Here is a 24,386-nt window from a genome sequence, read left to right as displayed (position 1 = left end):
ACCTACCAGCCCGCTAATCATAGAATGGCACATTGGACGGTCGATAGCAGCGTAAACAATTATTTGCAGCCTTGTTTTTTTTTTCGTTAAGAACGGAACCAGCGTAAAAGACACAGAGACGAAGATAAAAACGCGCAGGAAAGCCGCAGGTTTAACAACCTAATTTTATTAGGTAGAAAGGAAATATATTCATAAGGAATCACAACACAAACAAATGAAACGCAAAAAAGCGAAAAAAAAACACTGCGAGGACATGTGCTACCGAAGCAAAATGTACCAAAAGCGAACTGATATACGCGCGGAAAAACCCAATCATGGCCCCCGCAGATAAGCAAACTCTTCTTAGTGAAGCAACCCACTCGCTTGGCTTCCATTTCTGCAATGTGGTAAGCTTCTACAAATTCACGTCTGATCTGCCGTACGATTTTAAACAAAATGTCAGTGCCTTGAAAATTCGGTGAGCAGCCACAATTGATACAGTTTGATGACAAATGAGAACTGGCGGGAGCCCTCAATGATAAATGATGTTCACGTAAGCGTAAATTTATGCATCGGCCCGTTTGGCCCCCCTACGTTCGCCCACATGACAGGGGAATGCTACAAACAACTCCAGTTGCGGACGAAACAAATCCAGTTGCGCACGAAGCATTCCCCGGTTATGTGGGCGAACGTATGTGGGCCAAACGGGCCGATGCATAAATGTACGCTTACGTAAACATCATTTATCATTGAAGGCTCCCGCCAGTTCTCCTTCGTCATCACACTGTACCGAATGTGGCTGCTCAACGAATTTACAAGGCACTGACGTTTTCTTTAAACACGGACCGCAAATCACACGTGAGTTTGAAGAAGCTTACCACATTGCGGAAATGGAATTCAGACACGTGCGTTAGCCAAGCGACTGTGTTGCTTCACCAAGAACAGTTTGCTTATGTGCGCAGGCCGTGATTAGGTTTTTTCAATTCGCCTTGGTACATTTTGCTTCGGTAGCCCATCTCTGCGCAGTGTTTTTTTTTTCGTTTTTTCCTTCAATTTGTTTCTGTCGTGGTTCCGTATGCATATATATTTCCTTTCTACCTAATAAAATTACGTTGTAAGACCAGCGGCTGTCCTGAGTGTTTCTTCTCGATGTCTCCATCCGTGTCTTCTACTCTGGTTCCGTTCATTATGTCTTTCTAACTCGACCAACTTGCCACACTCCTGTAGTTTATTTTTTTCAGTTTCCGTTTCTAAAAAACGAACAACAAGGCGGCCGCCATGATACAAGGGCGCTCGTGACGTCATCGTTCTTGCCGCACCACTGCCGGCCAGTACGCGTGCCTCTAGCCTTTAGACCGGGTGTGGTCTCCGCCATCTCTACGCGCCTACTACAACGGCGATTGGTGGCGTGGAGGTGCTGCGCCCTAAGCATTTTTTAGTCCACGGTCTTGCTCCAAAACGTATATATTTCCGGCGAAACTACTGCCAAGCGTTGCTTCAGTGCTCCGAAAAATCTGACGTAACACCGCGTGTTCAATGCCAGTCGATTTTAAGAGAGACCAGTGTAGGGCCAAGCCGAAATACATGCGTTGTCTGCAGCCGCCATTGCAAGCATTTCGCTCATTAAAAAAAATAATAAAACAAAGTAGCATTGCCGGCTTTGCTTTTCAATCCAACCTGCGCGCCCGCGCCTTGTCATCTTGTCGTGAGTGGGTTTGCTGTTTCATAGTTCTGAAGTTAGAATCGTCATGCCATATCGGACAGGATGAGATAAGAGGCGCTGCCCAGACATGAGCTAGAGGGTAGCTTGTAACCACCTGGCCGATTTCTGCCAGTAGTGAGCTCTGTAAATGCGGCTTACAATGCAGAAAGGTTTTTTGTCTGCGTGTCTCGCCCCCCCTCCCCGCCTTGCCTCCCCCCCCCTGTTAAGCAGAATTTTCACAGGCCATTAAAAGAAAAGACGGGTGCGTTCGATTTGTGTTGCCATTGTGTTCTACGACGTGGTTGCGCATTATTTTTGTACGTAGACATAATCCAGCAATGAATGGTCTATAGTGCGGTCATTGTGTTGCACCAGTTTTTTCTCGCTGCATTTTGTTGGTGTGAACATTATTTATCGGAAGTGTATGCAAATTAACGGGCGGGTCAACGCTCTCTTTGAGAGTTTGCGTTAACTCGCCCGATAGGCAGGGCTTGAAGCTGCGTGTGCGTGCTTTTTCTTAAATTATAGGTTACCAGTTATTGTGTCTCTGAACTGAAACGAATTTTTAATGTCTCAGGAACATTCCTGTCTCGAGGTGAGCCCAAGAAAAAATTCCCGCGCCTTCCCGCGAGGGGAACACGAGTAAATGCAGAGCATTGGGGCCTCAGTACTGGTTGAAGGCAGTGTTGCTTCCATCGCTTCTTCCGTGATGCTGTAGTAGCAGACACGAGTAAACGTGGGAGCGAGTGTCAACCAAGGAAGGAAGGAGCAACGCAGTGACTGAAGCACGAGCGACCGCTAGCGGCTTTATTGCAGCGCGCGCAGTAGAGGGAGAGCGGTACGGGTGGGGAGAGCGCGCATGCGCAAGCAGCGCGCGCTCTTCTACGCCCTACCGCGCTGCTATCACGCACCTGTTACGCCAAGACACGGCCGGACTGGAGGAGCGGCGAGCACGCACTTTCATATGAAAGTGCGCGCCCGCCGCTCCTCCAGCCCGGCCGTGGCCGAGACCGCGACGGAGCGTTCCGGGGGTGACGAGCGAACGGGCTGACTACGACGCATGCGCGCACCTGCTGCGGACGTGGAGCTGGCGGAGCTGTGGACGCCGTCCGACGCAGGAAAAGACGAGGCTAAGAAATGCTCTGCATTTAAAAGTATGCATTAAGTGGAACTTTAAAGTTTTTTTCTTCTCCCGCCGAGGTGTGCGCGAAACAAAATCTGTTTAGGGACTGGAACTTTCGAAGTTCTTCTTTCGTAATCAAGTATTGTGTACCTAAATGTGTGTAGCACTTCTTTTTCCTATTGTGCTATATTGTATGCCTAAATTTGCACATGTCACATTTTTGCTTAGAGTTCAATACTGTGTACATAAAATGTATGCGCAATATATGAGTGTAGTACATGTGTTTTCATGACTTCGAATCAAAGACGTCCTCATATGAATTTTGAATAAACGCAAAGCGAAAAGAATGTTTTTGTAACGCTTCAATTAATATCGCCTACAAACACAACAATTCGACACCAGAAAACACGCGATTACCTACATGTTTTCTTCGTTCAATTTTTAAACACGTTACTGCACACATACCAAACGACGGGTGGCAGCCACTTCGAGTCATCGCCGCCGCTCGTCCAACTTTCGCACCTGGTGCCTTTGCCGAGGGGCCCATGAGGCAGCGACCGGTGGCAGGCGCGAAAGTTGGGCGAGTGGCGGCCCGGCCAACACCCTCTAGAAAGGTTGGTGTTGGCCCGGCCCGGCTGCCACGGGAAAAATGACGTCAGCAGCGTCCCCAACGTCACCAACCTCCTTTCTCCCCTCGCCACTAGTTTCCATGACGATAAGTGCAACGTTTTTCAGACGCCAAGTAACACTAGGGGAGGATTTGGCGCTGTTGGTACGAATTTTGCGGGACCACTGTGGATGCTACAGAGGCCGCCCCGTGACTGTACTGTATACGTGCGGCACATTCGTATATTATGGCGGTGAAGCTAGAAAACGTGCGTCTTCATCATTAAGTAATCGCCTTTTTGTTATTTTTTGTGCTAGTAACGTGATTAGTAAACTTACGCTTAGCGGAACACCTTATTGCACTGCTGTTGAATGTTGAGGTGGTTGCACGTTTCTTAAATTTCATTATATTTCTAGCTGTTCAATCGAACAGACATGGCCTCAGTAAAATTCCGGTTAAGAAAATACAGAATGCTGATTCTAACCAAGAGGGAGGTCAAGGAAACAGTGGAATAGTGGCAAAAAGACAAAGCTCCGCAATAAAGAGAATTGTACAGTTTTGTTGATGTGCAGGAAATACACAAGATGGGCAGAGCAATGCTTTTCATACAGCAGAAATTACGGAACTGCAATAGTCAATGAAATGCATGCGATGTCGGTAGAAATATCAACATATCAAGGATTGATAGTTGACTCAACAAAATACAGTGACACTCTCTGTCATGTTGTAACAGGTACTTTGTACCAGTGTAAAGACAAAGGAATGACACGCTAAAGTCCACACCCATGTATGCGTATATGAGGCTTTTTCTGCTGTTCTGCCATTTCCCGGCCGTGCTGTTCCGCCAGCGAAACAGCGGGACTGCTTCGATCGGCTCACGGCAGGTTCCCGGCGCAGCTCGGTGTATCCGGAGGGAAATGAAGCCGCGCTGTTTATGTTGACATGTACAGCATCTGGAGCGGGCACAGCTAGGGATTCGACGTTGACGTAGCCCTTGTTTTCAGGTTTATATGAACAAGAATATCCCCTTAAAACTGCAGGCTTCGCGCCGGCAGGCGACTTCAGGCGGTTATTCAGGCTACTTGAACCGCACCCCAGCCCGGAATGAAACATTTTGGGGTGGAGGCACGGGCCCGGTGTGCCCCCCCCTGGCTTCGCCCCTGTTGGCACGCAGCTGGGCGGCTAGGTCGCTCTCCGTCAGGACTTCGAAGAACGCGCTGTCTTCATCCGACTCTTGTGGTGGTGGGTCCACGGGGGCGCGGGACAGGCAGTCGGCGTCGGAGTGTTTTCTGCCGGATTTATAGACGATTGTCACGTCGAACTCTTGCAGGTGCAAGCCCCACCGCCCAAGACGGCCTGAGGGGTCCTTGAACTTGGCGAGCCAACACAGCCCATGGGGGTCTGTCACAACCTTTAATGTTCTACCATACACGTATTGGCGAAATTTCGAACTGGCCCATATACTCGCGAGGCACTCTTTCTCAGAGGCTGAGTAGCTTTTCTCCTCCTTCGACAGACCACGGCTGGCATAGGCGATCACTTTATCGCAATCGCTTTGCTTTTGGACGAGGACGGCACTCAAGCCTATATCACTGGCGTCCGTGTGCATTTCCGTATCAGCGTTTTTGTCGAAATGAGCGAGCACGGGCGGGTTTTGCAGGCGTTGTTGAAGCTCGCAGAATGCTTTTTCCTGGGCGTTTTCCCAGCTGAAAGGGGTGCTATCTTTCGTCAAAGCGTTACTGGCTCTGCAATGCGTGCGAAGTTTGCGACGAAGCGCCGGTATTATGCGCACAGTCTGAGAAATCTTCGCACGCCCTTGTTGTATTTGGGTATTGGGCAGTTCGCTATGGCTGAAGTTTTTGCCGGGTCAGGGAGGACACCTGCGGCGTTGACGACGTGGCCCAAAAATTTGAGCCCCTCGTACGCGAAACAGCTCTTTTCAGGCTTTAGCGCTAACCCCGACGTACGAATGGCCTCGAGTACAGACTCCAACCTTACAAGGTGTCCGTCGAAAGTCTGGGCGAAAACCACAAGGTCGTCGAGGTATACGAGGCAGGGGCCGAATTCTCTAAAACGGCGGCGCGTCGCTTTGAAGTGACGGGTCAGCGCCATTGAAATGCATGTGTTGTGGGGTTGGGGCCGTCGCTTTGTGGTGCACCTCGTGAGGAGTGACGCTGAGAAAAGCAGTGTGGCAAGGGCGCGAAGCGACACCAACTGCCCCCCGTCGTTTCGCTTGTCGCTTCGCGCCCTTGCCACACTGCTTTTCTCAGCGTCACTCCTCACGAGGTGCACCACAAAGCGACGGCCCCAACCCCACAACACATGCATTTCAATGGCGCTGACCCGTCACTTCAAAGCGACGCGCCGCCGTTTTAGAGAATTCGGCCCCAGGTGTGCCACTTCAGGCCAGGTAGCACCGTGTCCATGACTCTGAAACGTTGCTGGCTCCGTGCACAACCCAAACGGCATCACCTTGAACTCGTATATGCCGTCTGGTGTTATAAATGCAGTCTTCTCTCGGTCTCTCTCGTCCACTTCAATTTGCTAGTAGCCCGTCGTCAAATCCATCGATGAGAAGTACTTCGCGTGGCAGAGGTGGTCGAGGGCGTCGTCGATTCGGGGGAGGGGGTACACGTCCTTTTTCGTGATTTTGTTCAGTCGCCGGTAGTCAACGCAAAACCTTAATGTGCCGTCTTTTTTCTTTACGAGTACGACGGGCGCAGCCCAGGGGCTTTTCGATGGCTGTATAGTGTCATCGCTCAGCATGTCGTCGACTTGAGTCCGGATGGCTTCCCGTTCGGGTGAAGAGACGCGGTACGGTGACTGTCGGGTAGGTCGGGCTCCATCTTCAATTATTATTCGGTGCTTCGCTAGAGGGGTCTGACGTAGTTTTGCGCTCGACGAAAAACATTCGCTATAGCGACGCAGCAAAGCCAATAATTTTTCCGTTGTTCTTGCGGTAGCGCCGGATTCACGTCGAAGGGCTGCGGGAGCTTGAAGGTTTCTACGGGTGTGCGTTCAAAGTCGGCGACTGCGATCACATCACTTGCTTCTTGCGTTTCTTCGAGGAACGCAATTGCAGCTCCCTTGTTTAAATGCTGGTACTCTTCGGTGAAATTAGTGACCAAAACGTGAGATTGGCGTTGCTTAAAGTGCGCAATGCCTCTTGCGACGGAGACACCGCGGTCGAGAAGCAACCTTCGATCACTCTCTACGATAGCGTCGATGTCAGAAGCAGCATCCTCACAGTAGACGGCGATCATCAAGCTTGCGCGGGGTGGCAGGGTGATGTGATCGTCGGCGATCCTGACAGCAGCACGGTGATCGGGGTTCGGCTGCGGCGTCGTGGAGTGATCGGAGGAAAATGTTATCGACTTGGTCTGCAGATAAATTATTGCGCCGTTGTCCGTCAAAAAGTCCATTCCGAGAATCACGTCGCGGGAGCAGTTAGGCAGAACGTTGAACGCCGCAGGGTACGTTGTGCCGTCTATGGTGACGCGCGATGTTCACGTTCCACTTGGCGTCACGAGGTGGCCTCCTGCTGTGCGTATGTGCGGACCGTCCCATCTGGTCATAACGTTCTTCAGTTTAGACGCAAATGGTCCGCTCATTACCGAATAGTCAGCTCCCGTGTCTACGAGGGCGACTACGTCAAAGCCGTCGATGGACACCTTGACGTCAGATGCAGTCTTCCTCGAGTTCCGAGTTCGTCGGGGCGTCGTATCTCTGCTTGTACGTGTTGATGGTCGGGCACTGTGCATCGTTGTTGTCGTCGTCTTCTCAACGGACGTCTCGGTCAGGTCGGGTACGCGTCGCGCCGTGTAGCTGTCGTCGTGTTCGGGAGTCTCGTCAGGGTTAGGTCGAGTCGTCGGGATGAGGGCATGTCGTGAATCACTGTCTTCAGCGCGTCCTTGCGTCGTTGGAGGGTTTCCAGTTTTTCGCCGTAGAGCAACTTCACCTCCAGAAGTTGCCGCCTTTAGTTTCCCCCGCGTGGGCTGGGAGACCTTCCACGTGCGAAGTCAGCACTGCTACGGCGGTCCGGCGACTTGTACGGGTAGGGCGACGGCAAACGGTTGAAACGGGCTGGTCCACGGCTGGTGTTCGACAGGTATTCTTCAATCTCAGATGGGTGCTGGCCGGGTCGGGGGCGTGGTGCGCCGACGGAGAAACCACGTAGTCCGAGTCTCTTGTATGGGCAGCGACGGTAGATGTGGTCGGCCTCTCCGCAGTGGTAGCACAGAGGACGATTATCCGGTGTTCGCCATACGTCAGTCTTCCTCGGCGTCTGGGTTTGTGCTACCGGGGGTCGGGCGGACGACAGTGGGCGGCGGTAGGGCTTGGCCTCTTGACGAGGTGCCTCTTGACGACGTGTTGGAGCAGGGCGGGGTCGGTGAACAGCCGCGGAATACGTCATAGCTTGAGGCTCGCAGTGTACTTCGGATGCCACAGAAGTTCCCAAAGCGTTTTGAACTTCTTCCCGGATCACGTCAGTTAGGCAAGCGACTTGGGGTTGCGGCGTCGTCGGGAAAAGTTTCCGCAGCTCCTCTCTCACTACTGCGCGGATGGTCTCGCGTAGGCTATCAGCCGGAATCCGCATGTTGTCGATGTAGTTCGCACTGGCCGCGCCAACAAAGTTCCGGTCATACTGCTTAGCACGCATTTCGAGAGCCTTCTCAATCGTGCTGGCTTCGGTCACGAATTCAGCGATGGTTTTGGGCGGGTTGCGGACAAGTCCAGCAAACAGCTCCTCCTTCACACCGCGCATCAAGAAGCGTAACTTCTTTTCTTCCGTCATTTCGTGGTCCGCGCGGCGAAATAATTGCTTCATCTCGTCAACGAAGATCACGACCCCTTTGTTGGGGTGTTGTGTCCGAGTTTCAAGCAAAAGCGCAGCTCGCTCTTTTCTCACAACGGTAGTGAATGTCTTCAGGAACTCCCTTTTGAAGTGAGTCCAGTCGGTCAAAGAACTCTCATTGTTCTCGAACCAAGTTCGAGCAGCATCTTCTAAGTAAAAGAAGACATGCCGGAAAGTTTCTTCGTCGTCCCACCTGTTGAAGATGCGGACGCGCTCCAGCTTCTCCAACCATTCTTCGGGGTCTTCAGCGGGGGCTCCCCGGAACGATGGCGGTTCCCGGGGCTGCTGCAGGACGATTGGCGACGTTGTTTCTTGCACCATGGTGTTGGTTGCAGCGTTCCTTTTCTTGGGCCCTTCTGGCATCAAACCGAACTCGGGTGGTAAATCTTGCAGGCGGGGGCTGGCTCTTGTTGGACTGGCTTGGCGGCTTCCCGAGGTTGTAGTGGGCATGAAGGGTGCGTACCCAGCACCCCCACCAGATGTCACGAAGAGAAGGACGATGCAGTTGTCTTGAATGAGAAACACGTTTATTGGAGCGAACTTGTGCTCCCCTAACAACTCAAAAGAATACAGAGGCGGCGAAGCAGCGGTCAACAAAGTGACTTGCACAGGCGAGTGTCGTCGAATCGAATGCCCCGGCGTCCGCACTGCAGGCTTTTTATCTTTTGGCGCGCGTGGTTCTCGAAACGTCGATTCGCATCGAGAACATAGTAGATCCAAGAAGATTATTCTGGGCTGTTCACGTTAGATCGGAATGCTCTCCCTATCACAACAGATAACACATGCGGCACAGAAAGAAAGAATGGAACACGCGCTTCCCTTGGCGCAGAGATAACACAGACCGGCGCAGCCTGGCGGTAAAAGCAAAACACAAATAAACAAACCCAATGTATGGTTCGCGGCAATATAAACGTACGAATTCCTATACTTTTACACAGAATTTTCAAGGGGATAATTTATGAGTTTGATATAGACAGTAATTCGATATACCCGTGTTCGATATATCCGTGTTCGACTGTATTTTAACCGCTTGGCTTTCGAAGCCTCTGCGGGACACCCTACGACAGGTACGCTGGGCTCTACTTGGGTCCATTATCTTGCTGCGCAGCCTGATTGCGCAGTCGCTTGACATCGAGCGTCACAGCGAGCTACGACGACAATGTGAGCCCCTAAACTACACTGCACAGAAAATGCTTCCAGGGGCAGGAATCGAAGCTGCGTCTCTCGCGTTATGAGGCCGGCGTCTATCCGATTGCTCCATTTCGACGCGGTCGCAGCGAACACCAAGCAACATGCACCCATCGGCGCCGTTCACCAGAAACCAAAACGTAAGGCCTACGAAGGGCACACCCGCCAATTTCTGTGGGTGTTCAAGAAAAGTGGTGCGTACCTACAGAGTAGCACATACCCGCAGTGTGGGATTGGCAAACCAAGGAATCCATCACGAGAAATCTTCGCGTTCAGCCATCGTCGTCGTAACGCCGAGGAGTGTGTGATTTTAAATGCAGAGCATTTCAGTAACTCACGATATGTCACCCGCGCTGACGTCCGTAGTCGTAGTCCGTACCCCTCCCCCTACACTATATAAAAAAAATACTATCTGACACCTTGTTTCGATCACTCAACCCTGCGGGCGGAACGCAATGTACATGGTGCTCTACCCACTTCGCCACAAAGCCGACACAGAATGGGAGGCTACGAACGCGCCTTATATCCTTGACTCATTCAAACTACGTCAAGAAGCTGCTGATACAACGCATTCACTACCACCAACTCCCCGAACACTAAACGTTAACGCAATACACCCACCCCCTATGCGACGCATTTACTCGAGTCCCCCTCGCGGGGAGATGAGCCCAATTTTTTTTCCTTTGGCAGAGTGAAAGTTGTAATCGCATTGTTTGTGCGGGTCGTCCATATCCCCGAGAAGGATTGCATTATTGCTTGCGTCTATTTTCATTGTTTCTCTAAAAAGTGGTTGGAAGTTCTCCTTCTTGGGCGGTGGGCTGTACGCGTTGAGATCAAAGAAGCGGTTATTTTTCCTTTGCGTAGGTATTACTTCGACGGGCACGGCAAGTGGGGATTTCGTAGACCGATCATATCTATTGCACGTAATGTCTTTTAGTACGTAGACAGTCTGGTGTCTCGAGATGTATCAATTCTATTTTAGCGTCTCATGTGGTAAGACATCCTGCCTCTGGAATACCTACAATGTCGGGCCTGACGTCTTTCTTGTCTATATAAGCTTCCAGGAGATTTTTTCTTGATAATGGTCCTACGGTACCATTGCTATATGATTAATCGTTCTTGCGTGTTTCTGAATTCATGCGTCACGGTTAGCGTCGTACAACGTGACTATATAATAGCTTTCCGATTATTCTGTACTGATGTTTATATTTTTCCCCATAATGATGTGCTTGACATTCTTAGTTCGATAGTTTGATAGTGGTTTTGGTAGTTTCATTTTGATAGACTTTTGGGGGCTTTTCCTGGAGACTACCATTTCGGGTATCAACCTCTGTATTCCGGCTTTCATTTATTTTTTGAAGTCTTGCAGTTATTGCCATAGTTGCGAATCCGCGCTGGGCTGTTCTCTGAGATGTTGAAACAGTGTAGTTTTAGAGTCTGTGCTATGTTGTGCGCGTTCGTATTTTTCCAATTTTTTTGCATAGAATTTGGGCTTTGATGTCTAGTAGGAGGAGGAGGAACAAACGTTTATTTTACATATTTAGAGCAGATGGGCGGCCGCCTTAGTCCAGGTAGCCGCGTAGTCCAGGATTTTTTTTATTTCGCGTATTTCGTCTTTTTTAACTGATTTTCGAGGAGGCTGTTTTAGGTCCTGGGAGAGTGCGTCTGTCCATCCCACCGTTTGGAGCTTCTTTGCTTCTCTTTTTCTGTAGGATCGTTTCCTTCTTCGCTGGGCAGAGGGGGTGGGTGGAGTGGTAAGGTCAACTTGTTGTGTTTCTTCTTACACTTGGCGTCCTTAGAGTTCGGGCCATTCATTGTCGAATAACTTGGGTTGCTTTTGTTGATTGACATGTTTGCTCTTGTTGCCCTGTGGTATTCTTGGGTTTCTGAATTTCAGCTCGCGTTTTTTTCCGCCAGTAAGGTGTTCTCCTTTACGTAACGTGCTGCGTGGTGAGCAGCTGAGGTCTCCTCCGCAGAATGCGGAAATGTTGATATCTGGTTAAGGCATACGTCCACTCGATGTCCAGTCTCTCTACATATTTGGCAAACTAGTCTGCTAGCTTTGTATAGGTAGCAGGTCGTTTCACCGCCATAGAAATACGGGGCTCCCAGCACTGAGTGTCCCTCCAAGGGGATGAGAGCGGTCACAGACTTTCCAAGCATGCGTGTAAAAACGATCTTGGTGTAGAGGGTTCTCATTCTCAGTCCTGCTAATAATTCTGCAGAGGAGGTACTTGGTTCGAAACCTTGCACGACTCCCTTAACCTCATGTTCTCAGTAAGCGACGTACGACACGACGTCATACTTCTTGCCGGCAATAAAGAGGCTCTCCTGGTTTCTAAGCTTGTTAGCAGTGTTTTGAATAGGCAGTGCTCCGCAGGATGGTGTTCGACGTTCCCTTGGGATCAATAATGGCGTGTTGTAGATTCTTGAAACCTCTGGGGCAGGCGTCATCTTTTCCGCCGGTGTGGCCGACGTGGCTGCGCTTTCTGGTGTACAGTTCGCCTTGAGTTCAGTTTTAAAGGGGTCATGGATACAAAATACAAGTTGGTTTTATTCGAAAGATTTGATGTTCCATAGTGCCCCTAGCGCTTGTCCGCCTGAAAACAGCGTTTTATACAATGAGAAATTAAACATTTTAAATGAAAATTTTAATTCCCCCGCTAAATAATCGATTTCGGGACGTCAGTGATGACGTATCCATGGAAAATTCTAAAGAGTTGCTAAAGAGCTGCTGCGGACGTCGAAATGTCTTTTTGTTTGCCGTGTTCTTTCAAAGATGGTGCCACAATACCCCTAAGAGGCCGCTAATCGCACTTGCTCTGTTTCAAACCGGATTGTATTTAGCTTACTTTAGTTGCGGTGGAAAATATTTTTTCGGGAAAATGTGGGTATGTCCACAAACAGGGTCACGTAAGTGGCGATGTCACTTATGCCGGTTAGCCAATCTTGGTTAATTACCTGTTTACGTTTTTTTATTTTAAATCCATACATCCATTTTCAATTATTTAATTTACCCGTTAGACCTCGGTAGAACGGGAAGGGTTTCAGTTCTTGAGCCCGTTTTAATAAAGCGTCGTGTCAGACAAGCGCAACGCGCGCGCGACGCCTCTGCACATGCCTCTGCAGCTTCGGCCGCCAAAGTGCGCGCCGTAACGACTGGTGCTTCTGTGTCTACGTGTTCGTTCGTAACTTTCATTATTAACCCAACGACTATAAGAAGAATGTGCACTAAATTTAAGCACGAATAGCTCGTTCTGCAAGCTTACAAGGCCTATTTAGCTTGCGTTTACTTTTACCGGCCTTAGCCAATCGCACCGGTGTACATAATACGACATGGGTTCGAGTGCACGAAATGAGCTGGTGGGTCACGTGGTCATTTGCTGTTTTCCTAATTAAAGAGTTGATCTGAGTAAAGTTAGCGTTAAACTCGGGTCAGGGTTATTCTAACGAGGCAATCTTTCGAATGAACCAAACTTGCATTCTGTCTGCATGGCCCCTTCAAGCGCAACCTCCTGAGCGCTTTTCCAGAAGGCTCGAGATGGCTCGCTCCCGAGTTTCCAGCTGCTCGAGCAAACAAAGTAGGGATATGGAAGAGCATCCGATAAACCTCGAGCGACACCGTCACAATCGCGCGGAGCACGCTTGGCATTATCTGCGCGCCCAGTTGGGGCCGCTCACATTGAAGTAGCACGGCTTGTGCGAATATCCGGGTGCAGCGCCGTCTAGAATTGAGTTGCAATATTCACTCCGTCGCATAAAGTAGATTCCAGCTATTTTTTTTAAACTCCAGTCTGGCCCCTGCCTTCTTTCAAAGCTCCGCCCTCTCAAAAGGGGGCGGGGCGGCTGCGATTTTCTCGGTGTTTCGTTCTTCCACTGACATGTGTTTGCTTGGTTTGGGGGTGGCTCCAGTGCAGCTCAGAGCAAGCCCAAACCAAGTGAGCGAAGGAGTTCACTGTAGCGAAACGAACGAGCCCCTCTACTGGCTCTGTCAAACGTGACCGACTTTGTTTACGTGTGGACGGTGAACGTAGTATCTGAAATCGCCCCAAGTCAGCGTTCCCTATGTGTGTTTGAACATTGCGGAGTGCGTTTCAGACGCGGAAGGCGTGTCACCTGTCGTCGATTGTGTTTTTACTGTGTATGGGAAACCTTCTGCCGTTGGGAAACGTTCTGGTCTTGGCCACTCCTATCGTTCCCACTAGAGCGAACTCTTCGTTCGGACAGAACACCCCAGCGACTGTGGCGGCGTTTGACTGACGGTGACCTCCATGGCGACTTTGTTCGTTCATTGTTTGCTGCTAAGCTTTTATACTGGAGCATCAAATGCCACCCGACCGGTGAAGTGGACGTCATGGCAGCCATGGTTGGGTGGGGCTTCGGTCGCTATGCCGCGCCCACGAATGGGCTGCGTGTGTTTCATTGACACGAGAACTCGGAGGAAACTCAGGATGGACATTGCACGGCCGAGTGTAACACGTGACGCTCGTAATGGAGGCTGCTGCAGCGTGGTTCATTGTTTACGGTCACCGTATTAGGCATAACGCTATACCGACAGATCTTTTTCTTCAGTGGAGGAGGAATTTTAAGCCCTTTTTGGTCTTAGAAAGTACTTTCTATTGACTGTGCCATCATCTGACACCCGACTCCCTTTGTGGCTACTTTGAGGCGACTTTCGCTCCATGGTTGCTGAGAGGCAAGTGTTGCGTGCGCTGCTGTTTTACGCGACGGACACCTTTCATGGAAGCGTCGGTAGCGACCGCACCAGCGACCGCCACCAGTTGACAGTCTGCCAGTATGTGCGCAAAACGGTTACAGTAAACATGTTTTCGCCTTCTTTTAGGTGGTTCGCCGATCATTGCTTCCGCAGGATCTGCCATGCTTTTATGCGGCTGCAGCCGACCGGAGCGTACGCTTCAGTTGCGGCCGCTCGATGGAAAGGAGCTTCCCATCAATTAAGTGGCCGTGCTTCAGTTATCGTCTACGAGACAAACGCTTCATTTATCGTCAGCGCGGCAGACGGTTTAGATTGAGGTGTTGCGTGTCACATCATTCTTGCGAAAACGTTACTGGTAGGATAGTATATAATCAACGGCGTGCATCTATTATTGGAGGCGATCTCTACGCCTTTCAACGGGTTTTGTCCAGCATCTTTGACGTCTGGCAGGGACAGGAGCACGCAAAGCTTGTGAAGGGGAGAGCTGAGACCAAAAGAAACAGCGTAACTCCAGAAGGAGGGCGAACGAATAGAGGGGAGTGAAGAGATTGGAGTCCATAACAAGAAACCAACGACTGTAGAGAGCTACGTCGAACGAGAGCTGTGAAAAGCAACCTGAAATAAAGGAAACAAATTCGAAAAGCTGTGGTGTTTGCTATTCCTATCTTTGGGAGCTTTGAGCAGCGAACGGGCTCAGTTTTGAAAATTCACAATACTTTTAATTGGCAAATAAAAGTTGTAGAATAATGCATGCCGCTTGACACACGAGCATGATGGCACATGAGAATTAAACGTGCGCACCATGCGCGCAGAACTCCGATTATAGGGAGGCTGTGGTGTTTACTACGAATGAAAGAGAAGAAACTGACGCAAACGTGGTATAGCAGAAAAGAAGCCGGTGGAAGTAATGCCAAAATTCATGCCGACAGATAAGGAAATGAAAGCGAGGAAAAATGCGCAAGTGCAATACATCAGTGAAGAATTATCAGAAGTAGAATGTATCAGCTGTTGATAAGTATCGCAGGTACATTGTATCAGTTGTTATTAAGTATCACCTAGATTTCGCCTTCAAAGCAGACTTATGTGCCACGAGGAAATTGCGTATCGAAAAGCGGACGGAGGGTTTCGATAACACGGAGCAGCAAGTGCTTTGAATGTGGCACGTTTCCATAACCCGCTTTCTTTTATGGCCAGTTAGCCTTAGTGGCGTGATTGCATGGTCTGCCACAGACGGCAGAAATGGGCAGAAACTGAACTGTTTCTTCCGACGGAAAAATTGAACAAAAAGCTATATGACCGCCTAAACAAAAAAATAAAGGAGCTTTGCCTCGAAATTCAAATTAATAAAATAAAAGTGCGATAAGGTGAAGTAGTTGCATTTGCTTGCCCCTAGCAGCCATCAGTGCAGCAGTGGAGCTAGACAACACAGTGAAAAATTCGCCAACCCCTAGTCGCGTATTTTCGAAGCGCGCTGCCCTGGACCGGTTACGCCACCTTAATAATCAGCAAATAGCATAAATCGCATTTTTAGAGCGCTTGAACTCCACTTCGAAATATTATCATCACGTTACGTGGCCGTCGCTAGAGCTCGTGTCTCCCGAGTTCCGCTTAACCTCAGGCCTGCTGGAATAGCCCACCTGCTTAAGGCTTGATACCATGAAGAGTCGCAGGGCTCGTTTATCCGAGGCTCTTTGCTCTCCGAGTACATGTTCGTGCTGATCTCCGCGCCATGGGTTTCTCTCGCGTCGTTCTGTTCGAGGTGGTTGAATGCTCCGAAGATTTCGGTCACCATCTTTTCAGTTCTCTAAGCTGACAGATCGGCGTTTTTGTCTCTGTGGAACGGCTTCATCGTAGCACTACGGATTTCGTAGTGCTACGGATTTCGTAGTCTCCGAACGGGGTCGGCAGCCGGGCGGCTCCGGCGTTACGCCACGGAGACGATTCTGGCGTGCTTTTCTTGTTTCAGAAAAGCGCCGAAAAATCTTCTTGGTGCAAAAATAATTGCTTGTTTGTATTTCCTAAGTCCTAATAAAGACATCTACTCGAAAATTTCGGTTAGATAGGAATGATGTATGGTAATCCCGGGGGTTGGAGCGGGAGTGTGCTGTACAGCCTATGCTTGCGGCGTTTCGCTCCAACTGAAGAAGGAAGAAAACATCTGACAGAAAAGCATGATGATGATAATGACCGAACACATACGCGAACCTTGACGCGTTCCACTGAAGTCACCGCGTCAGTACCGTAAAAAGATGAGCTCGTTGTTTTCTATGCGACAGTTCTACTACGAATTTTGTTGGTGGGTTGCAGGCGGGGTGCGACATACTTTACCTGCTGCCTTAACAGCTCTTGTGAAACATGGGGCAGCACACAAAACAGACTACAGTGCGACACTAGTGCTTTCATATTCGCTACATCATGAGTGCCCAAGAGTCCTGGAATTTTTTTCCTTGCTTTAAAGGGGAAACTTTTCGCTTAACTTCATACAAAAAGAATGAGAATTTAGCTAGGTATACATCGAAAGCCATCCCTGCACATAGCATTAACTTGTGACGATCTGTAAATTTGTTCACTGATGGGGTATGGTGGTCTAGCGGCTGCGTCGCTCTCCAGATTAAGGTGAGGGTTAGGTTGTGGGCCCCGAAGGGTATTTTTAATTCACTGAGACAATAAAAAACGCTGTTATGTTCATATGTGAGCCGACATTGATGATTTACAGGCGGTCTAAATATATTCTTCAGCCCTTCAATACTCTAGCGCCCTTGGACGAGGTGTGGCTTGAACAGGTAAAACATTAAATTTATGTTTCATATTTATTTTACTTTCCGTGCACAGACACGAGTATTTATAGAAAGAGTGAGCTATATCTTGAAAAATAAAGCCTCCAGAAAAATTTACCACGTCTCATGAAGACCCGATGGAAAAAAACAATAGGTATGACAATAGGTCAAAAAACAATAGGTCAAAAAAATTTACAACCCTTCTTGCCTGAACATGCGCAATTCAACTACGGAAGCCGATATACCATAAATGAATCAATAGAGCATACGCCAACATTTCTACCTTCCTATAGTATCCTTTCTTGGAGGCACCCTCACTTGAAGCCCGGTATTTTTTATGTACTCCACTAGCATTTATTAACGTGTGGTGGCCAAAGATTACACAAATACTGAAATTTTACGTAAGAACCTTTAACTTAAACGCGACCCCTACAACAACTCTGAGAACACAACACGTGTTTCGGCGCTCTTTGGCCTTGTAGCCCTTGCACCATTAAACAACACAATCATCCGTAGTACCCTTTGGATACATTTGAAAGTGATCTAACAAAAGTGCGGTTTTCAAGCTTATAGATTCCACTGTTAATAATATGGTATTCTTAGCTTTCCTTGTATCACCCATCGTCTTCTACTCCAAGGTGTCAAGAAACGAAGGCACCAAAAAGCTTTTTAAAGAGAAACGTAAGTTTAAGGTATTAGGCACATTCCAAGACTTCCCACAGGTCCAAACATTCCCGGTGGCTTAGTCCAATTAGCAGTGTTCGCTGTGTGTGATGCTTACATTGCAAAGTTACAACGAGTAAATTTGCGAAGCATAATTTGTAATAATTTATTGACGTGATCCTAACAGTCTTCATTTCTTCGTATGAGATAGGAAATATCGACATTCACTACAAAACGGTATGTTCACGTAGCAAGTTCAATAATAGTTCGGTTACTTATCGAATATTACTTGATCCAATCTTTATCGTAAAGAGTAGGTTTATTAGAACGAAATTCAGGATTAGTTTGTGCCCAGACACCCGCACTGCTTTTATTCTTTTCAATACAAATATGTGCCGGTTCACACGCTCCCGCGGCTGCTTATTACAATACCACTCTTAGCTGTACAGCTATATCGGTTACTGACACTCTAGCCCCCATTTCTGCCCCAACTCTTAATTAAACAGGGCTTCCTTAACCTACAACGACCCTCTTTTCGTCGTAGTTTGCTTGCACCCTTAGGCCAATTTCAGCGCAACCTTGCTATGCGAATAAAACACAACTTTTTTGGTTAACTTATGTGAGCCGCCTCCTAGCGAGGAGCAGGGGTTTTGCATCAAATGTGCCGAGCATTTCCTTTGCGTCGAGAAATGTTGGCTGGTATGATCCCGCTAAATGATGGTATGAGTTAAATAAATATGTGAACCTAAAATAGCCGCAGCGCATTGTCGTTTGGTTACTGAGGTAATAACGGTTGAGCATGACTCACGGATTACTACTACTAATACTACTACTACTAGAGTGAACTAGAATATTCTAGTTCACTGTACTACTACTAAACTACTACAGTGTAGCCCGGTTATACCGAAGTTGGCGGGAATCTGAAATTACTTCGCTATAACCGCTTTTTCGCTATATCTGGACTCCAAAAAAATCAAACATTATGCAGACCAAGAAAAAAAATTATTTACGCTGTCTGAAAAAAGCGATCAAGGGTCCCTTGCACGCATTTCGCGAGCGCGCGTTTCAACACGGTGCTCAACGTTGTCCAACAGATCGCAACTGTTCGGTTCGGAGCACAAGTACATGCGCAGCGTGTCGACAGCTGCGAGAGCTGCTCCGGCGGTCTCAGGCTGAGGCCCACCAATGTCGTCACCTTCGCCGTCCAAGGAACTGCTATCTGCGGTCGTTCCCTTTTCGGAGACGCTAGCGGCGAGTTCATCGGTGGTGAGCTCCTTCGTTGCGACGAGGTCTTGATCCGCCAGGGCAAAGTCCAGATAATCCAACCCGCTTGGGACAAGGGTTGCATTGCCCGCGGCCTCCCACAGCTGCCCCAAGCTGGAGACCGTCCTCGTCAACGGATGCAGCTTCACCGACAATGCTCTTGCATGTGATCCCTAGGCGGTCTTTAAATCGCTGCAACCATCCGTTGCCTGGGTTGAAGTTCTCGTGGCCGAGAGCAAACCCCAGACGTTTGGCCTGCGCTAACAGGATCGGCCCATTGAGCGGGACGTTCTTGGCACGAGCGTCTACAAACCATTTTTAGAGCGCCGCTTCGACACCTCCGTAAGTGGCAACGCGGATCCGCTTCCGTTCACTGCTGCCAACGTCGTCGTCCAAGAGGGCATCAATTTTGCTTGCATTTTTTATGATTGTCGCCAACGTCGACTGTGCTATGCTGTACTTCCGCGCAATGTCGGTCTTATTAATTTTCGGCCGGACATCATCCAAAATGGCACGTTTCACTTTTAGAGACAGCACTTTTCGTTTGGTCGTCGATGAGGCGGTCGTTCCGGGTATCGCTTGACTCGACATTGTCGTAAAGTTCGCTGATGCACATGGGCAGGCCTAGCTGCAACCGTGGCAAGTCCAAGCGCGCTGCGATAATCTGCTTTTCACCAGTGAATAAGAGACAGCACGAGTGAACGAATGCTTCTGCTGCTCAACCGTGGTCAAGTCCAAGCGCACTGCGATAATCCGCTTTTCACCTGTGAACAGAGACACAGCACAACATGTGCGAACGGCTGCTTCTGCTGCTAAGACTGAACTGACTGAACACCACGAAAGAAAGAACGGCTTTTTCACCAAAATGAGGCGCCACAAGCGGAACCGGTCTAAAGCGGCCACAAAGTTTCTGAAGCTGCCCCCACTACCTCCTCTCTGAAGAGAAGAGTACGCCGTGAAACGAGATAAGATCGCGGCGGTCGGCCCACCTGGCACTGGAAAAAAGAATGGGAAGCGATCGCGAGACGGCTACCGGGCGACCGTGTGGTGCAGTGAAGCAAGCTTTCACAGGGAGCCGAGTGGGGCGAAGCGGCTGCCGGGAGTCAAGAATTGGCGGTTTTTCGGCCTAGTTGATTCACGCGAAAGCTCAAAAGGTGGTTTGATGGATTTTTTTTGTTGTTCTCGACAAAAAACTTCGCTATATCCACGGAGTCGCATATTTGACTTTGTTAAAAGTGGACTTAAAAGGCATTGAAAACGTGGAAATTGGGACGGGAAATCAAGATCACTTCGTTATAACCGCTATTTTGCTGTAAGTGGGTTCGTTATAAATGGGCTACACTGTACTACTATTACTACCACTATTACTACTACTACTCCTACTACTACCAATACTCTACTACTACTACTATGAATCAATCAATAAATCAATCAATCAATTAAACCAGCAATAAATCATATATTTGCGTGGCCAGGAACAGCCGGGGGGCCTTTGTGCTGGCGCACGAAAAAAAAAACACGCGAAACATGGTGTACTTATCTCCCAAATAAAAATAAGAGGAGAATAATAGTGGTTATACACGAAGAATACTGCACATTTTGATATAAACACACACAAACACAAACCTTATAGCAGTAGTTACACGCGAAGAAAACTACACATTTTGACATAAACACACGCAGACACACACTTACAAGCACCCAATCATACACACAAGTAATACCTAACAGTGAGGCATATCTGACTGATGTAAACGAGACAATTAAAAAGCGAATAAAAAGAAAAGGTAATAATAATTAGAATTTTTATTTACAAGAAAAATACATATAATATTCCAGTCCACTGATGCCGTGAGGCTTGTGAGCAGGCTCGGCTGATCAACTTCGTGCACTGCACAGGGCACAAATTCATGCCTTTTACAAAATATACAAAGATAACGAGAAGAAATCTCCTCTGGCTGAAAAACTACTGTTACAACAAAACTTGAATAAATGAATGAATAAAGCAAACAAAAGAAAAGTTCTTGATGGTAAAGCAATATAACAGGAGGATATATACAGTGTTAATCTTAATGGAGAACATTCTATAAAACCGGTCGGATATGTGCATCAGTCTTTAAAAATTCCGGGTGTCTACCTATTTTAGCAAGGATAATGAGTTAGCCATAGGCGGAGGAGAAATTTGATTTTTAAAGTGTAGCACTCTTTTCCGAGTAACCCCAAAGGTAGGACCAGAAGTCCCACCGCGGAATCCACCGCGGAGATCACGGAAGTTCCACCCGTAGTCGTTATAATAGCGTAAATAGAGATAACTGGTCAAACAAAAATTTCAAAAAACTAAAAAATAACACAAATATTAAAAATTACGGAAACTCGCAAACCGTATACGCTCTGTGTTTCCACAATAACGCCGATTTCGGCAAACTTCCATCTGCAATGGTTATAATAGCGTAAATGCAGGTAATTGGCCGCAGAAAGTTTTGAAAACTACATAAATAAGGGAATTTAAAAAAAATTATGAACTATGGCGAAACATGCAACGCCCTGCATTTCTACAGTAATGCAGATATCGGGAAAGTTTAACATGTTATCGTTATATTAGTGTAAATGGAGAAAATTGGTCGAACAAAATTTTGAAAAAAAAGAAAAATAAGAAAAATATGAAACATTACGAAATAGGGCGAACAGTGTAACGCCCTGCCTTTCCACAGTAACGCAGATTTCGCGAAAGTTCCAAATGTATAATCGTGATAATAGCGTAAATACCCGCCGCGGTGGCTCAGTGGCTCAGGCTTTGCGCTGCTGAGCATGAGGTAGAAAAAAAAATTCGGTGTACAGAAATCACACTCAAGACAACTGGTATAAGAATGCTATGCATTAGTAGACAACTCTCGGAATTTTTACAGATTTTTTTTTAAACTGTGAAGGGCAGCGTATACTTCAAGATTGTTAAAAACAGCGGTGCTTAGTGGGAGGTTGTTTTTCACCCACAATTGTTGTAAACCTGGATAATTAGTATTTTTTAATGCGGTGGAGAGGTTTTTGTTTTTTCTTGTTCGAAAGTTATTCAAAAAAATAATGTTTGCAAAGCGCATCGAAGATGAACTGTCTGTCAAGAAGGAGCGTTTAAAAATGATGCATGATTTAATCTTTGTACTCGCCTTGAATGTGTGTTCCGTATGAAATGCTGCGAGATATTATTTTTGTTATGTGGTTTAATACGTTTAGCCGGTATTGAGAAGCTTGACCACATATTGTAAATCTGTAGCTTGCTCACTATTCTCCAAATGATTAGAGCAGAATTTTTCATTAAGCTGTTGGATGCAAATTGTAAGTGCACACTACCCGTAAACGCTTCGCTATTTCGTGAATGTGCGTAGCCTAAGCTAATGTGTCGTCAAAGGCAAAACCTAGGTACTTCAGAGTATTTGACAGTTCCATACCTGGACAAAAGAACTGGAAGCGGCCGCTCTCATTAAAAGAAATAGGCCTTGTATATGAGACGTTCATGTGCACATTGAAAGCAAAGCAGGCTTGTTTTTGACTTGTTCACAGAAATACGACTAAATAATAATGTCGAGCAAATAGCGCACATAACCTCGAACAGTCCCTGCAGCTCCGTAATGGGAGTTGCATGGCAGTACTAAGACAGTGTCCTCAGCGCGAATATAAAGTTTAAATTTCAGCAATATTAAAAAAGCAGTCCTAGCACTGGTCGCTGTGGAATTCTCAAATTGACTGCCTTAGTTTCGCTTAAGGAAATACCTACTTTATGCATTGCACCTGTTCATTGAAGTAATTTTTAAAGAACAACAAATAAGGGCCTCTCAATCCAGTATCATACGATTTGTGCAACAGTATTTGATGGTAAGTGGCATTAAATGCCTTTTACAAATATACAAACAACAAAAAAATAACATTATGATCATCTAGTTTATGGCACATGAAGTCATTAAAGTTTTGCAGTAGTGAAATGGTGATTATTAAGCTAGGGAAACCGAAACGGAAAGGAGTTACTAATTTATAGTTTGTGCAAAAAGAATTCATGTTCCTATAGGCAATTTTTTCCATGATAAATGTTATACGGGAAAGTATTACGATTGCTCGGTGGTTACTGGAATCCTTCTTGGTCCATTTCTTGTGTTCTGGCCTTACCATCATTATTTTCATCGGAACTGGTATTTTACCAGTTAGAATGCTATCGTTAATAACAAAGAGTAGAATCATTCCCAGTTTGTCAGAGTTATGCATAATGTGGTGATTTAGTTCTGCGGATAGTTGTAACTATATCCCAAAGCTTACGTTGGACATATAAGGAGAAACATCCTTAGCCGAACTGGATATATGAGGTGCATGTGGCCTCTAATGATCCCGAAGTTTATTTACATTTCGACAAATGGGCATCTCAATTTGTGATAATTCTGTATCAGGTATGTTTCGAAACGCCTCGTTTAGAATGGTGTCGATAATCCTCGCGGAAGTCCTTCCCAAGATGTTGTTAACCATGCTCGAAGTTTTGTTGGCATTATTCCGACAGGTTGAAGACTGATTCAGACAGTATATTTTTATTGCTAGTCTCATCTTCTCTCTAACTTTGCTCATGAGTTGTTTAAATTCAAACTTCTATAAAGTATTATATGGGTTGTTCCTGCATTTTTAAACACGACAGCTTTTCGATAACATAATTCCGTTATCTCCCTAGCTCTGCTACGTATGCTATTTGTGCGTTCAAGCTTTATTTTCTTTTTTGATGTATTGTAAATATCCTTAAACTTCTGTGTCATTAGATCATGAGCTACCAAGGGATTTTTTCCGTAAGTTAGTAAGTTAAAAATATTCATCCGTGTGAACTTTTTTTTCCGACATTCCACATTTTCCTAACAATGTCTGCAACTTTTTTTGTTAATGATCCAGCCAAGCGCATTTAATTTTGGCGTTATGGTAGGGACATACTCAATACATGTCTGTGTCAACCGATCACATATGATTTTTTCTCGTGCAAACTGGTGAATTTGATTCTTGAACCCGTAGCATGCTAATATCGTCAAGTAATCATTGAAACCAGTTTTAGGCGCATGAGAAATGTCAATGCGAAGTCTCCGGCTGATTGTCTGCTTATTATTGTGCTCGTTCAGAAATAATCAAGGCTCGTGTAAAAATAGAGCAATATTTTTATTTGGTGTCCTGTGCACAGCACAACTTGTCCAACCAGCTACTTTGCAAACGAAGAATTGACCATATCGGCTGTAAACAGTTTACGCTAACATTTCAGATTAATTAAAAGTAACACACAATCGGTCAAACTACCACCCACTGCGAAAAAATACGATGACGCCTCCTACTTTTCTGCGCTCTTTACACAGCGAAAATGACTGGAATCCAGTGAGTAATAACTTCGAACGGTCACTCTTTGAGTTGCTAGTATAAGTCAAAATAAGAATGTGTACGGACGGCAAGGCTGGCGGGAAGACAGATTATAAATAATTCCAAGAATTGTGTAAGCTTCTGACAT

Source organism: Haemaphysalis longicornis, unplaced genomic scaffold (genome assembly GCF_048455015.1).
Source record: "Haemaphysalis longicornis isolate Haplotype H1 unplaced genomic scaffold, Haemaphysalis longicornis Haplotype H1 scaffold_1, whole genome shotgun sequence".
In the NCBI taxonomy this organism is placed as follows: Eukaryota; Metazoa; Arthropoda; class Arachnida; order Ixodida; family Ixodidae; genus Haemaphysalis; species Haemaphysalis longicornis.
The sequence above is the reverse complement of the archived record's forward strand: the minus strand, read 5'-3'. Positions refer to the sequence as shown.